This window comes from Acipenser ruthenus, chromosome 3, assembly GCF_902713425.1.
Source record: "Acipenser ruthenus chromosome 3, fAciRut3.2 maternal haplotype, whole genome shotgun sequence".
Taxonomy (NCBI): domain Eukaryota; kingdom Metazoa; phylum Chordata; class Actinopteri; order Acipenseriformes; family Acipenseridae; genus Acipenser; species Acipenser ruthenus.
In genome coordinates, this window is record NC_081191.1 from 79,500,310 (window position 1) to 79,515,447 (window position 15,138).

Here is a 15,138-nt window from a genome sequence, read left to right on the forward strand (position 1 = left end):
TGTAACTATAAGTTATGTGGCAGACTGGGGGGGGAAGTAGGGAAATGTAGTCCAGAAGGAGCAAAAAGACTACATCTCCGAGAATGCCACGGGAGAGAGCCAGGATGCTGTGCATCTGGATCTAATTGTGAATGAATGCCACCTGCCTGCGATTAGCAGGCAAGTATATAGTTAAAAGAAAATGTTTGTTCTGGGCAGTCTTCAGTCTGCGGGAAGCAAGGCTGTCACTGTGACAAAACATGTGTGGGTTAAACTAGAGGTACTGTGTGAGCCTTTTGGTTTGTGTGTGTTGAAAGTGTTTGGTGAAACCGGTAAACAGCTTAGCTGTCCAGTGATAGCTAGTGAAAAATAAAACAAAAGTTTAGTACTCCATGTGGGAGTTAGGTTTTGTTTTGTGTTTGTTTTTGTTTATTGTAAATCATAAAAGTGTGCAACGGCGCTAAACGTTACGTTCTGAGTCTGGGTTTGGTGTGTAAGGGGTGGAAACGAACCTGAGCCGTGAGGGCTCCATTACAGTTAATAAATAATAACGTGGTGCAAGGATGTGTGAAACAGTGAGTTTTCAGTTTTAGAAAACTACTACAGTTAATACAATATGTATTGTGGCACTTAAAAAAAAAAGTAATCAATCGTTTTCATTAAGTTCAGTTTGATTGATAACACATAAAAAAGTGATGCTGACAATAAAGTTAAAACACATAAACAATATTTAAAATAGCAAAGCGGACCTTACATTACATGTTGATTGTAGGCTTTAAATCTACTTCCCATCCAAATGATTTGCATGGTTACCTAAAAAGTAAAATATATAGTTTTTTAAAAGATTATATAGCTGCAGAGGAAGTTCAGTGGCTGAATTACAGTACATGCCTGCATCTAACCACTTCCGCCAACTGTTTGGATCCCAATCAAATCCGTTTTACTCTGTAGCAAAATACTTTATACTTCTCTTCGTGCCCGTTAAGTAGCTCTTATCTCTCGTGACTCTAGTTCCTTGGGTTCGACCTGCCAGTATTAAAAAAAAATCAGATGGTGTGCAGTACTAGTAAGACTGGACTGCAAGGTGACTTTCACATTGAGTACAGTGCATAGCTATGCTTTACTTGGATTTACAATTTTGAGTTGGTAGGTAACACAGAACTGATATCATGCTATGCACTGCATTCTTTTGTAAAGCACTCATAAACTGCTTACCTTTCTTTAAATCTACTGAATATTCCCTTTCCCAACCATAGATCTGCTTTTTCCTCTTATGGTACCAAATGAGGACCAGATATGGACAAGACTTGATTCTGATCACAAGTACCTGAAGGAAGATTTTCCTGAAAGGCATTTCCTGTTTGAGAAGAAAGGGAACAGCATGCCAGGTCCTCGGTGTGAAAACAAAGGTGTTTGTTATCCTTAAATACTGAGTGATGGTAATCCCCTTGCTATCGGTCAGTTTACACAGTTAATGGATGCTAAACCTTTGAGATGCAGTATCTTGTTTCCAGGAACTGACCTCATGCAGTGGCACTGGAACCTGCGTTTTTTATTGCGTTTTTTATTGCATTTTCTATTGCATTTTTTTTTTATTGGCACGTTTTGGTAGCGTCATCACCTCTGCATCCCTCAGTCAGTTTTATTCTTGACTGAGTGGAGGAAATGAGGACAAGAAAAACATGAAGCTGATTAACTATTTTGTAGTCATAAGAAAAAAGAAAAAAAAGCTGATATTCTTTATTGGGACATTTTCAATAAGCATTCTACTGTACTCACTAACTTCTATGAGTTCCAACTACTAATCGACTCTTGTGAGATTGCAACAGCGTGATTTGTGACTGATTGGTCTCGTTTGTGTTCCCAAGCAATGTAAAAAGACGCAGTGCTTTGCACACACAGATCTTAAGATTCACGAAACTAGTCGGATTTATCATTGCACTTGCAGGTGCACAGCACCCCTTGTACTTCAAGCCAGGGGGTGCTGCCGCACCCCTAATTCCCGTGCCCCTGATCTCATGGTAAAAAGGAAACAGTGAAGCGATAACAATTAGACTTCAATAGAGGGCGCTGTTGACATTGAAAAGCAGTCAATAGTGTTTTAAAAGGCAAAAGCCGCACTGGTAAATTACACCAAGATTCTCATAAGTTTCCTGTAACCCAGGTCTGTTAACAACAAATATTCTGTGTTCTGAAAATGTGTAATTGCACACTACCATGAAGTGCAGTACTCACACCGAAGTAAATCTGTTAGAATGCTAACATATGCATTTATTAAACATGATTACAGTTGTCCTTTCATACCAGATTTTGTTTTCCCTCTATATAGTCAGGCATACATTTCAATAAAAATGTATTGCCTTGTTTCATATGTAAAATTAACTGTCCTTCTTATTGGCTATGTTTACAACAACTTTTGGCTCCCAGAATGAAACAAACTTCTTCGAGAATGTTGTTATCATCATACTGTAATTAAAGTCTTTGAACTTTGTTGTAAACATGTCATAATAAAAGACAGGGTGTATTTTATTTTCTCAGAAATTTCTGAAAAGTCATTTTCAACTTGTTTATTGCAGATCATCTTTTGTGAACACTAAATAAAATACAAATTTAACAATATACAAAGATATATATATATAAGCAACTTTCTTGATTTAATGCTGGTAGTATGTAAGAAAATTGAATTTAAAACCTTGGTTTTCACTCCTTTTAATGTTTGCATCTCTGGTTAAATGACAGAAGGTGTTTAGAGTACTACCTCTTTCATTGTTCAGATAGTAAGGTAGTTAAATTGTTATCAATTTAAAACAATCACTTTGTACTTGATGAATGTTTGGCTTTGCTAACACTGTAATGTAGTCACAGTACAGTAAAACAACAACAAAAAAACAAAACTTTTATATTTTAGTTCTTATGAAGGATTTCACCTGACTTCTGAGCCAGCAGTTTTCGTATCACATTGTACCCCAGCAATTAGTGAAACACAGCACTTAACTGTGGATAAACACAAAAACAAGTAAATGATACAGATTTGAATCAGGAGTTTAATTTAAAAGATTGGACTTTCATTGTTAATTGGTTTGAAAAGTTACATTTACTAACATTTTGAAGTCCATTGATTGTTTAACAATCTAGGTCATTGTTTTAAATGTATTTAATTAACTGTATACTAATGTATACACCATTGAGTTCACAATGTCAACCCAGGGGACTTCTTTGACCTGAAAAAAGAAACAAGGACCAGGGGTCACAAATGGAGATTAGATAAAGGGGCATTCAGAACAGAAAATAGGAGGCACTTTTTTACACAGAGAATTGTGAGGGTCTGGAACCAACTCCCCAGTAATGTTGTTGAAGCTGACACCCTGGGATCCTTCAAGAAGCTGCTTGATGAGATTCTGGGATCAATAAGCTACTAACAACCAAACGAGCAAGATGGGCTGAATGGCCTCCTCTCGTTTGTAAACTTTCTTATGTTCTTAAGTGTGTGTGTCTGATTTGAGGTATACAAGTTGTAATAAATCTTGTATTCATTCCTATGACATAGATTTTTTTTGCTGATTTATATAGCTGTAAATTGAACATATTTTGTATACTAACCAATAGACCATCCATCCATTTATTTATTTTTATTTTTTTTATCTATCTAATGATTATTTCTTATTATTAGATCAAGCAATAGAACATACAGTTTATATTCAATTCCTGGTAAACAAAAATGTAAGTAAACATGTTTCAAACCTTCTATTACAGTATTGTACAGTGCTGCAGAGTCACTTACAACAGGACCTCGGTTTTACATCTCATCCATAGGACGATAAATATTATACATAACTAGAATTAATGATTATCATTCTGAGAAAATAGGACTTGCAGGTAGCACATGCTGGGTTCCTGAATAAAGATGCTGCCTATGATTGTTTAAATATACAGATTATTACAACAATATTGAAAACATGTACAAATACTAATTCAGTATATTGATTTTAAACTAAAGAGTAATATGATATGTAATGGAATCTATTTTGGTTAACATCACCTTATAGCTTGTGCCTATGCAGACCCTGTCAGTGGAGCTTCGACTCCTTTCATTCAGAGGCTGTCAGAAATACTTTCACTAGAAAATGACGAAGAAGACGAAGAAGCTGAAGAAGAACAAGAAACAGGAGTCATAAACATGCTGTATAAAAAATAGAAAACCATAAGGAGGCTACAATTCCCTGTCACAAGTTTTACAGCAATCAAAACTATTACTCTGTTTTGCCAGAATATACAATGGTGTTGATTAAGATTCTACAACTTCCCATATCAGTATTCATTAAAGAAGGTTGTATATGGGTAATACATCTTCATCGTATTGTTTAAAGCTGCAGCAGTTTATGTACTGTAACAGAATTCTAAGATTAAAATAACATGAATGGACTTTTCATAAACTCTGATCTTGGTGTCTTGATGCCCCCTGATCAGAGATTAACTTCACAATAAAGGATGGTGTTTCAGTCCTCCTTTGGGTACCTAGGCTACCTGCAGATGACCTCTGCAAGACCAAATGGCCGTAACAGAAGCAAGCTTTGACCTTGCGCTAATAGGTAGTGCTGATATGAACATTTCCTCTGTTGTTACCTTTGTAACACACTCCTGTAGTAAAAGCATATGTTAACATTATAAAAATAGCAAGGTATTATAAACCATATTAATAAACATGGAAATGCATGGTAAAACTACAAAAATACTGTGGTAAAGTAAGAGTCTCTGCAAAATCCATGATGTCAAGCTATAGTGAAGGTGTGTCACACTGTAATACTGACTTTACCTAGATTGCTCCAGTAAAAAAAAAAAAAAAAACTGTATAAATGGGTAATTGTATGTAAAAATAATGTGATATCTTGTAACAATTGTAAGTTGCCCTGGATAAGGGTGTTTACCAAGAAATAAATAATAATAATAATAATAATAATAATAATAATAATAATAATAATAATAATAATAATAATAATAATAATAACAACAACATACTTCAGTTCAGCTGAACAAAGCCAGTGAGCTGATGTGAGAGGATGGGATGGCATCAGAATCCTTAATATTAAGGTTTAATTTTTGTGTTGAGTATTATTGAAATTAATTTAACTAGGTATAATACCATGCATATCTCCCATCACGTATATGTGAATGCATTACAAATGTCAGTTGTATAAATAAGTGACCTAAATACACAGCATGTAAAATATACCTTGAGTATATGTTTTCAATTAACCTGGAAGAAGCATGATTAGCCAAATCGTTAGTCAGAATACAACAAATGAAAGGATGTTACTTATGTTGTGTAAGGAGACTTAATAAACCACATGAGGCTTAGGATATTAGAATGCCTGTTATACTTTGTTTATCTGCACAGGGTGAAATCTAATTAAATCAGGTCTGTAGGTGATAGAGACAGTTTGTTGTACATTGCCTGCTACGGTCCCATAAATTAGACCTTTTAATTAATTGCTAAGAATTTGAAATAATTTGTGCAGAGGTTTTATGGTGTTTATGTCTGTGTAAGAGAGTTTGACTAAAAAGATATTAACATTCTGATCTTTAATTTGAACATTACACATGCATTAATATAATAAGAATTAACATTTGCTGACCATAAAGGTAAATAAATACAATTGATTTGTTGCATTCAAAAGGCAATGTTTACTTATTAAAAGTTAGGTGGTTCACACAGAGTTTAATTAAATTCTGCTGTCAAACAAAAGTCAGTTACTGAGACCATCATTTCCCAGCTACAAATCTTCTTAACGATGTTCAGATAACACTCTTCTGGAAGACTGGCCTATAGTCTTATACCCTTAGAATATATAATAGAATATATGTGTAATATTACAGGTGTGCAAAGCCGTTGACCTGTGTGACTGGACCAGAGTGAGACCGGTGGTGTTGCAGGGTTTCTGTGTATGTTAGATAAGCTGTGTTACAGGATGTAAATGAAGCCCAGACTGTGTTGCTGCAGGTAGACTGGAAAGCTATATTTCACAACTTTAAAAAGCAGGAGGAGCAGCAACATGAAAGATGAAATAAATAGTATTAATATAGAAATAAACTGACTAGCTCCAAATACTTTTAAACACTTAACTTATTACTGTACATTGTGGAACAGAATGACAGTAAATGCTAATCTGTGTCTAATTCCAGATTTTTATTGTTGTCTCGGGTAAGTTACGAAAGTTATTTTAGCCAATCAGCCTTTGAGTTCAAACCCTTCCCATACAATGTGAAATATTTACTGTTATACTTTAAAGGACTGCATATTCCTGCGTAGGTTAATATCATATCAGGCAATCAGGCAAAATTGAAACATGACCTTGACACTGACATTCTGGAGACTGAGCCTGTAGAGAAGAAGTTTTTAGATTTTTTTTTTTTTTTTTCCAAACAGTTTTGTCTAGAAAATAAGACTTTTCCAAAGTATCACATTTTAACATTACTTTTGACCTAAGTCCCAGTTACTAACATCTGTTGCAAAAAAACCTAATAATAATTAGAAATTAGTTATCAAACATATTTTACAACATACATGGATTTTAACCCAATTTCGTTTTTTGACATAAGTGGAATGATGTTGTGTTACTTTAATTAATTTCTGCACTAATTAAATAACCACATGTTGTTTTGTGTCATGTTTATAAAAATATAACCAATTATAGGTTCCTATATACTAATATTTTTCTTACTGCTGCAACCCAACTACCGATCTGGATAACTGAAGATCAACATGCAATCGTTGCAGTGACTGAGGGTAGATTTAGTCTACCAGGGGGAGAATACCAAGAAGCCAAAACTTCTTTATAAGCCATGTGATTGCTAATCAGACTCAATAATCTACTTCCCTATAATGTCTTTGTATTTAATTCAATACTTCATGTTCAGTTGTGTTTAATAAAAAAAATAAATATTTGCAAGCTGTTCTCCTGTCCTTATTTTTCTATTTCTGAACAGATGCTCTCCAGATTCCATATAGCATCCCACTGGCACATACTGTAAATACATTACCATGTAAAGAAATATCTGCAATTCATGTTTTTTCTTCAAGGTAGTTTTAATATATATATATATATATATATATATATATATATATATATATATATATATATATATATATATATATATAAGATTGAATATGTTATATGTATTAAATTTAAGAAAAAAACAGTACGGATGTATACTTTTATGTGGTCTCTCTTTATCAGCAGTGTCACCTGTTTTCTTTATATGCTTTGCTTTGTTCTTTTATTGTACTTTATGTGAATACTCAGAGCGCCAGTTGTCTGGAGTGCTATCGAAATGATATTAAGAAGTTGGCAAGAAGAATGGTTTTCTTTGTCTCATGAATTGGCTTGGACCACAATGGCAGCAGATATTACCCCCCATTATATTATAGTGCTTTTACAGTAATTATAATGACAAACACATATTATAAACACTGCTGTTTGTAGTCTTAGTATGAAAGTTTTGTTCTGTTCTGCACAAAAAAATCTTTTCCAATTGCATTTAATAGTCTTGTCTGGATTTTAAACATACTAATAGTTTTATTTAACTGGCTATTAGGTGTTCTCCCCCAACATTTTGCCTTTTTGGTGCATTATACATCATGCAATGTATAACACTGATGCCAATTAAATTGTGCATAATACAGTATGTATAATATCTAAAAGAAGGCTCAAAAGTGTTCTAAAATACTGGAGCAAGCTTCTGTTTCTTGATCATATCTTTATCTCAATCATCTGCCAAAAGCTAAGTTATGCCAATGAAATGTTTCCAAATAAAAAGTATAATGTTATTTTTGGAATAAAATCAATTGCTTTCAGGCAAGTCCTACAAAGGATTATTGTTGAATCCCTAGTTGATGCCATCTGACATGCCTGACTGACCTTTTCTGTTTATGGAATCACTAGGAAAGTCATTGTAGAAAACTTTCCCACTGCCTATTATTACAGGCAAATATGCAGAACTCAAAAGGAGAGCCAAAATATCCACAGAGGTTGGGAGTATGTCAGGGGACATTAACTACACCCTGATTTTAAAAGAGGATGCTGCAGCATGAAAAAAGTATTGTTATATATTTTGTACTTTTGAGTGTTTTACAAAGCAACAGTAACTTCAATGTTTGCGTGAACCCATCATCGCCATTGCCCTGTCTCCTGAATTTTGAGTGATTATTTAACAAAGCCAGAAACTTGGTATTTTAGCATTGGGGATAAGACGACTAAGAGGAGCACAGCCAGGAATGCACAATACATTTTATTTAGGCCACTTTTATCACAATTGTGATTGTCTGGTAGCTAAAGTTTAGTGTCAGGTCACAGGTCTAGGTGTACAATCTTTTATCAAACCTTGCTAGTCATGGTAAAAACAGCTCCAGTATGCAGCATCACAATACTAACTCAGGGCGAAGCTGATCAGCATGAAAGAGGGATGAAGCTTAAGGCTTTATTCAGTATTTTGCATTTAAATTATTTCAGGGAACTATTTTTTAAAAGTTGTGTAATAAAAAAGTATGCTATAGAATCAATTAGCCAAGTCAATTCAAGCCCATTTTATTTTCCATTTTTATACATGTTATTATCATAGTGAATATATCTGCTCTTTTGGCAAACTGACAAAACTTGATCATGATTTGCTCTTTGTGGGCATTTTTGTATTTTTCCCACCCTATTAAAAAAGAACAGCTTAGAGATCAGTTTTTGGTTTTAAAGTTCACTTTACTCTCATAAAAGCAAACCTTTTGTACCCCTGTTTCTTTATAAACACAAAGGATCATTCTGTAATTGTATCGGTTGTAAACAAATTGAAATACCCTTTTATGGCTCTGTTAATCTCCATCCTCTCATGGAATCCAAATGGCTTTCAAATATGCCTTGGTTGATTTCACTTAACAATACATGCATACAGTAGGTAAATACATTTTACTTTTGCATCATTTCTGTAAAGTATATTCCTATTTTACTGACCTATACCAGTTCAGACCATTAAAAAATATAACTTTATTTACACAACCAATAATATACCACACATAGGGCCTAATTAAAATGAACTTTTAGCTGGTGTCAATTTTATTTTAATATCAATCAAACTGTTATTCAAACCAAAAGAATACATTTGCCACATTCTCTGTTTGATGTGTCAATTTTCTTTCCCTCTAAACAGCTTTTTCCTATATACTGTAGGTTAGATACTTTCCCAGTACCCATTTTAGTTTCAGCAAGAAAATGATGCTGGTAGAACAAGTTATGACTAGCTTTAAATGGAAACCAATATGAATTCAGCATGTTTTAAAATGCTACTTTCTACCAGGTTTTAAAGTGTCATTATGTGAATGTTGCTCTTTGGAGAGGCAGGGATGGGAATAAGACTCCTATTGCATAGCAGTTTGTTTCATTGCTGGTTTAATAAGACACACCTGAGCTTGTTACCTATACACTGTGTGGCTAATCAAGCTCATAGTAAAACCCGGAATGTGTCAAATTGCTATGCAATAGGATTCATATTTTCATCCCTGTAGAGGACAGAGGTTGTCAATTAATAAGAAAATGCTTTTTATTTCACTTGCTAGGAATTCAGGAATTTAGTGTTTGCTAGTGATCATAACAGGATTTACATACTGTGACACAGTGATAATATATTGTAAGGAGAGACAGTGTGAAACAAGCATATTCAAATTCACTAACAGATTTGGAATATTATTACCATATAAATATGGCCCCACGTAAAGCACCTGCATTTCAGAATTAACCAATGACTTCATGGTTGGACTTCACCAGCAATAAATGGTGTTGTATCAAATCCATAAGTGATTAGCAACTGCTTGTTATTAATTTAGTGCTTTTCCAAACAAGACTTGGTGCAATAGCACTGTGAGACCTTTTTTATGTCTTGTGATCAGTGGATACTAGTTTTCTTATTGTTCCTATTTATTTATTTGAAAACTTCAGATGACAAGGCACATTTTTGAGCGACACTATGTGCTTACATTTAGAAAATCCATTCATGGGCAGCAATAAATCTAATGCTTATCAATAATTCAAGTCTGGGTTAAAAACATACCTGCTTATCCTCACTTAATGTTAGTATTATTATAATTTCAGGTCTAGGTTAAAACAACAGTAATGTTTGGCTTGGATTTTCAGATGCTTTTAACCAGATCTTGTTTTACAGTGCCTTGCAGGCGCTGTTCATGAAAGACTTTGGAAGTCAAGCTGTGTAGTATTTGAGATGGCCTTGGCTATAAAAAGCGCTATATAAATCTAAAGTTATTACTGGACAGGGAAAACACAAGAGCTGCTAGGCCCCTAATATGCTAACTAACAGCCTTTATGTTTTCCACAGAACAAAACGTAGAAGTGAGACGTAGAACTATAGGTATAAAATGTGTAAGTACTGCAATACCAATAGATGCATCGGAACTAAAGCTGGGTGACAACCGAATTGTAAACCCCAATGTTGTTCTGCCTAAACAAGGGGAGGAGCATGAAAGTGTGTTACACAGAGACATGCTCCACCCTTGCTAATTTCCATTTAAGGATAGGGAACTATGTAAGAGGCTGCTGCGGAAAAGGTGGTTGGGGACCATGCTGGGTGACACTGAGCCTGCTCTTGGAGGATATGAAATGAACCCTTTTAAGACCATTGAATATCTTGCAGGAAGGTCTTAGTGTTCGTCCAAACTGAAGAAATAAATATTTAAATATAAATAGATAGAGAAGAGATACCTTAGGGAACCTTTCATGGTATACAATCAATTGGATGGTTCCACTGGTACCTAGGCTTCCTGAATGAATATTTGCCCAGTCACACTCAGCTTTTGCCAGTGGTTGTTTTATGGTTAACTCTTCCTTGCCAAACTAATATAACAGCGCTGCCAACTGCATTTCTAACAGACATCTTAACCTGTCAAACACAAGACACAACAAGACGCCTCTATTTTAAAACTAATTCTTTATTTAAGAAGAATGACCTACAAGCACGGCAAAGTGCAGCTACTACTATTTACAGCATTACTGTTAATACAAAATTCACATTTTAAATTTGTTTAGATTTACAGTACATTGTAACGTGATTGTTATATCGATTTCTATACACCCTTCATGTAAACCAAATGCATGGCATTGCATACAATTAAAGTGAAGCAGTTGTATTTGGCACAGTTTGATTCCCAGAAGCTATGGTAGTATAAGATTGTACTGAAGTAACTGGTTTCTAATTTGAATACATCAAACTGATAATCTGTAAGGTATAACTGGGCAAAACCTAAAAATTGTAATGTGTACCCTCATCGAATTAACTAGGAAGCCAATGGCTGTGCCCCATGACGGTAGCTAAAATTGCATGAGGAATCATTTCCCCAAAAACAGGTGTGTTAAAGAGACTCCAGAATCTGTTGAAGGGTTTACAAAAGTTTAAAAGGCACAACTCTGCCTCATTGCATAACACAGTAGAGGGGCTCATTGACCTGATACAGTGGAGGGGCTTATTGACCTGATACAGTGGAGGGGCTCATTGACCTGATACAGTGGTATGAAAGCCATAACTTTAAGAGTTCATCAAATAATAATACAGTTGCTGAATTAATATATACACCATATCAAGAGAATGTTATTGATCAAACCTTTCTATTAGTATGGTTTATTGCTGATGCTTAAATTGTTTACATTTTTTACTTTTAATTTGTGAAAAACACACAGAAATAAGGACATACTCCGGAATCTTTAAAAATATTGAATACAGCTATTAAGCCACTTCGGATTTTCAGTGCACACTATAAAAACGAAGCAGACTTATTTTTACTGATTGATTTAAATAGTGGATGGAACAGCATGCATGCCTATTAGAAACGGTAGGGGCATTTATTTTTTATTTTTTTTTATTTGCCCTGATATAGACACATTTCATTTTCAGTTGCACGCTGGCAAGCAATAAACATGTTTCTTTCTTTTTGTGTTTCCCCAGCTGGTGCTTTTAACCTGCCTTTCAAGTTTAGGCAAACAAATACATACTGTAAAAAACAAAGAAGCCTTTTGTGCAACGCCACATGAAAAATAGAGTTTCATAGAGGTCTATAAATTCATTCACGGGCATTCAATGTTTTGTTAATGTGTATGTGTTTCTCACTGATGAGCCTGTCCCATTACAGAGTCTCTGCATCTCTGCACTGTGTCTGTGAACAGGTTTTACTTTTTTTAATAAAAATGATAATTGTGATTTGCTAAATGAAGTGTTATATGAAAATTATCAGTGAATAACAAGTGCGTATTTATTTTTTAGTTGTTGAATGCTTAAAGTGCCAGAGATACCAAGAGTTGAGTAGGTTCATCATAAAGTCACGAGTGATACCATTTTATATTAGTAATTTTAATGTGGTATTCCAGGAGCGTAGCAAAGTGTAGTCAAAAAGAGTAAAAACACAGTTAAAAAAAAACACCCTCTCCTTGTACTAGCCAGAATACTAAAAAGCAATAATCCCCAGAATCCAGAACCATAGGTAGGGAACCTGTTCTATACTTATTACTAAATTAGACCCAATCAGCTATCTGAATGCATACCGTTCCACTGCCAGCAAGTGTTGATGATGCCAAGAAACCAAATCAAAAGAAACTGACTGACAGTGATCTACACTGGGCATTAAGAGAACAGTACCCATTTAAGCAAAACTGGTGCCACAGATTAAATCCTTATTCATGCAAAGAGAACAATGTCACGTTGCATTTTTTATCCTTCACATGATCTTGCCTTGAGGTTTATGATCAAGCTGACATATTTGCAGTCGAAGCCAGGATTTTTGACATTCCAGGCGGTTTAGTAAGTTGAAAGGCCAGATAATTTCTCAGGAAAGCATATCTGCAATCACAAAACAAAAATTTGAGAAAACACTAGCAACCTAGATTGTAAAAAAAAAACCAAAAAACAGTTTGCTGCCATTTACACCCATTGTGAACATACTCTATTAGTTATATAGGTGTTTCCTGTAATATGGCATCTGTATAATGACTTGCTTCCTGACCTATGACAGAGCTTAAAATAGTTGTAGCTAACAAAATAATTCTTACTAGACCCTGGAGTCAGTTTAATTTAGTTGTACGACTGAATTGAAGAAATTGTGACTGGCTAATCTGACTATCTGAAAAAATACAACTTCAACTTAGCTGAAGATTTTCAATGGGCCTTTTCAACTTGGATATAACAATGCCACAAAAATAAACAGCACAACACATGTGAATGTATTATGAATTATTTTTAATTGTGTCTACATACCGGTACTTACTAGCTAGCCTGGTCTAGTGCTGTGACATCATTGCACACAAATTATTGTATTGCACATAAAAAACATAATTATTCTATTTGTTTTCATTGGTATACTAAAAGAGATTCTACTATATTGTAACAAAGGGCTGGCGCTTGGACTTTGTGTGTGTCTGTGCTTGAACTGTGCTTGCACTGAACTATGCCGCTTTGCAAAGCTAAGTTGCACAGTCTGCAACCATGCTTCCCACGCACAGGAGAGTTTACCTTGCTGCAGACTCTGTTCCCCTATAATGGACTATGATGCAACCTTGCACCAGTGCTAAAATATCCTGAAATTACAGTATTAATTACAGTATTAAAAAAATCACACATGGGGAAACTTAAACGAGATTTATTGTCTGAAATGGTTGTTAAACATTTTAAAATCAATCTGGAAATTACAAGCAACATATCAACTGGTATTGTTTAAAAAAAAATGTCAGTGGTTCAAATATTTTATGACAACTTGGCATTTACCAAATACAACAGCGGCGGTGGATGGCAGCAGCTCCGGGGTCTAAGTCTTACCTGTCCTGCACTTCCACACACAATATGTGCAGTTTTGATAGAAATGTTGTTTGCTTACATTTCCTTCCAGTAAATCTGTTACCCTTTTACTTGCTGGATCATTTCACTTAGGCAGTTTCCAAGTATGTATTTACTATCTGTAAAGCTGCTGGTTATACTTACAGTACTCAGAGGACACATGCTTGGCAGCCTTTACTGGTGAACAGTGGCAGCTTCTTACATTTCCTTAAATGGTAAATAACCCCTGCACGATGAGGAGTAATTATTAAAGCTTTTATTTAAACAAATAAGAGTTGGAGTGCAAACTTGTTCATTTTGCTTGCTGTGGAGAAAGAATCAGGAAGACAGTTTAGTGTTTTGCATATATCTCAAGTGCATAATACTGGGCAGGCTAATTAAAAGCAAATAAATGACATGCAGTGCAGTTTATATGGTGTAAATATTCTCTATTAAACTTCTGACCAAAAACATTTCACATGTACAGAAACAACCAAGTTAGAATAAAGGTGTGTAATAGCATCTACAAATGGGCAATGTTTTAACTTGGCCACGCCCAGTTTCTAGTGCGACAGAAACTACTTGTGCAACATGATAAAAAAACCGCCAAACCCTGTTTTTGTTTTTTTTTAAAGAAATGTTTTGGTCAATATCCCTTCTTTTTTTAATCAATTCTTTGTTCTTTGTTGCAATTCTTGTAAAACTTGTACATGTTAACAATTTTAAATGTAAAACAAATTCTAAACACCCACATTTCTGCTTTATTTCATACAAATTTGGATGACCAATTTGGATGCTGCCACCTCATAATCCAATAAAATTCATGGGGGTAAACATTCAATTAAAAAAACACTGAAATTATATTGGAAAAAAGTTGAAACAAACTCCCTACTAAATTTAATCTCTACAAATATGGCAAGTTTCATCAAGATCCATCTTCATGCTTGTTTTGCGTCTTCAGCAAAGAGAACAGATAGAACAAGAAGCACTAGAAGGACAAGACGATTGTGTTCCCTTCTGACTGCTTCTTTCTCCTAATCTATCATCGGATATATCAGATGGATGGATGTGGTATTAAAACAACAAAAAATGACGATGTCGTCCAAAAGATTTCAGGGAAGAGCCACTAGACCAACTCCAGGGCTGAGATATGGGAGTTATATGGGAAGGTTAGAGAAGTCTTGATCGAAATAGCACCTTCAGTCAAACTCAGAACAGACCTAGGAACTGTTACACATTTGGAAGTTGAGTGGATACAAAGTGGTGGTTTGTAACGTTTCAAATGTTATTATGTTTTAAACTGTCTTGTAA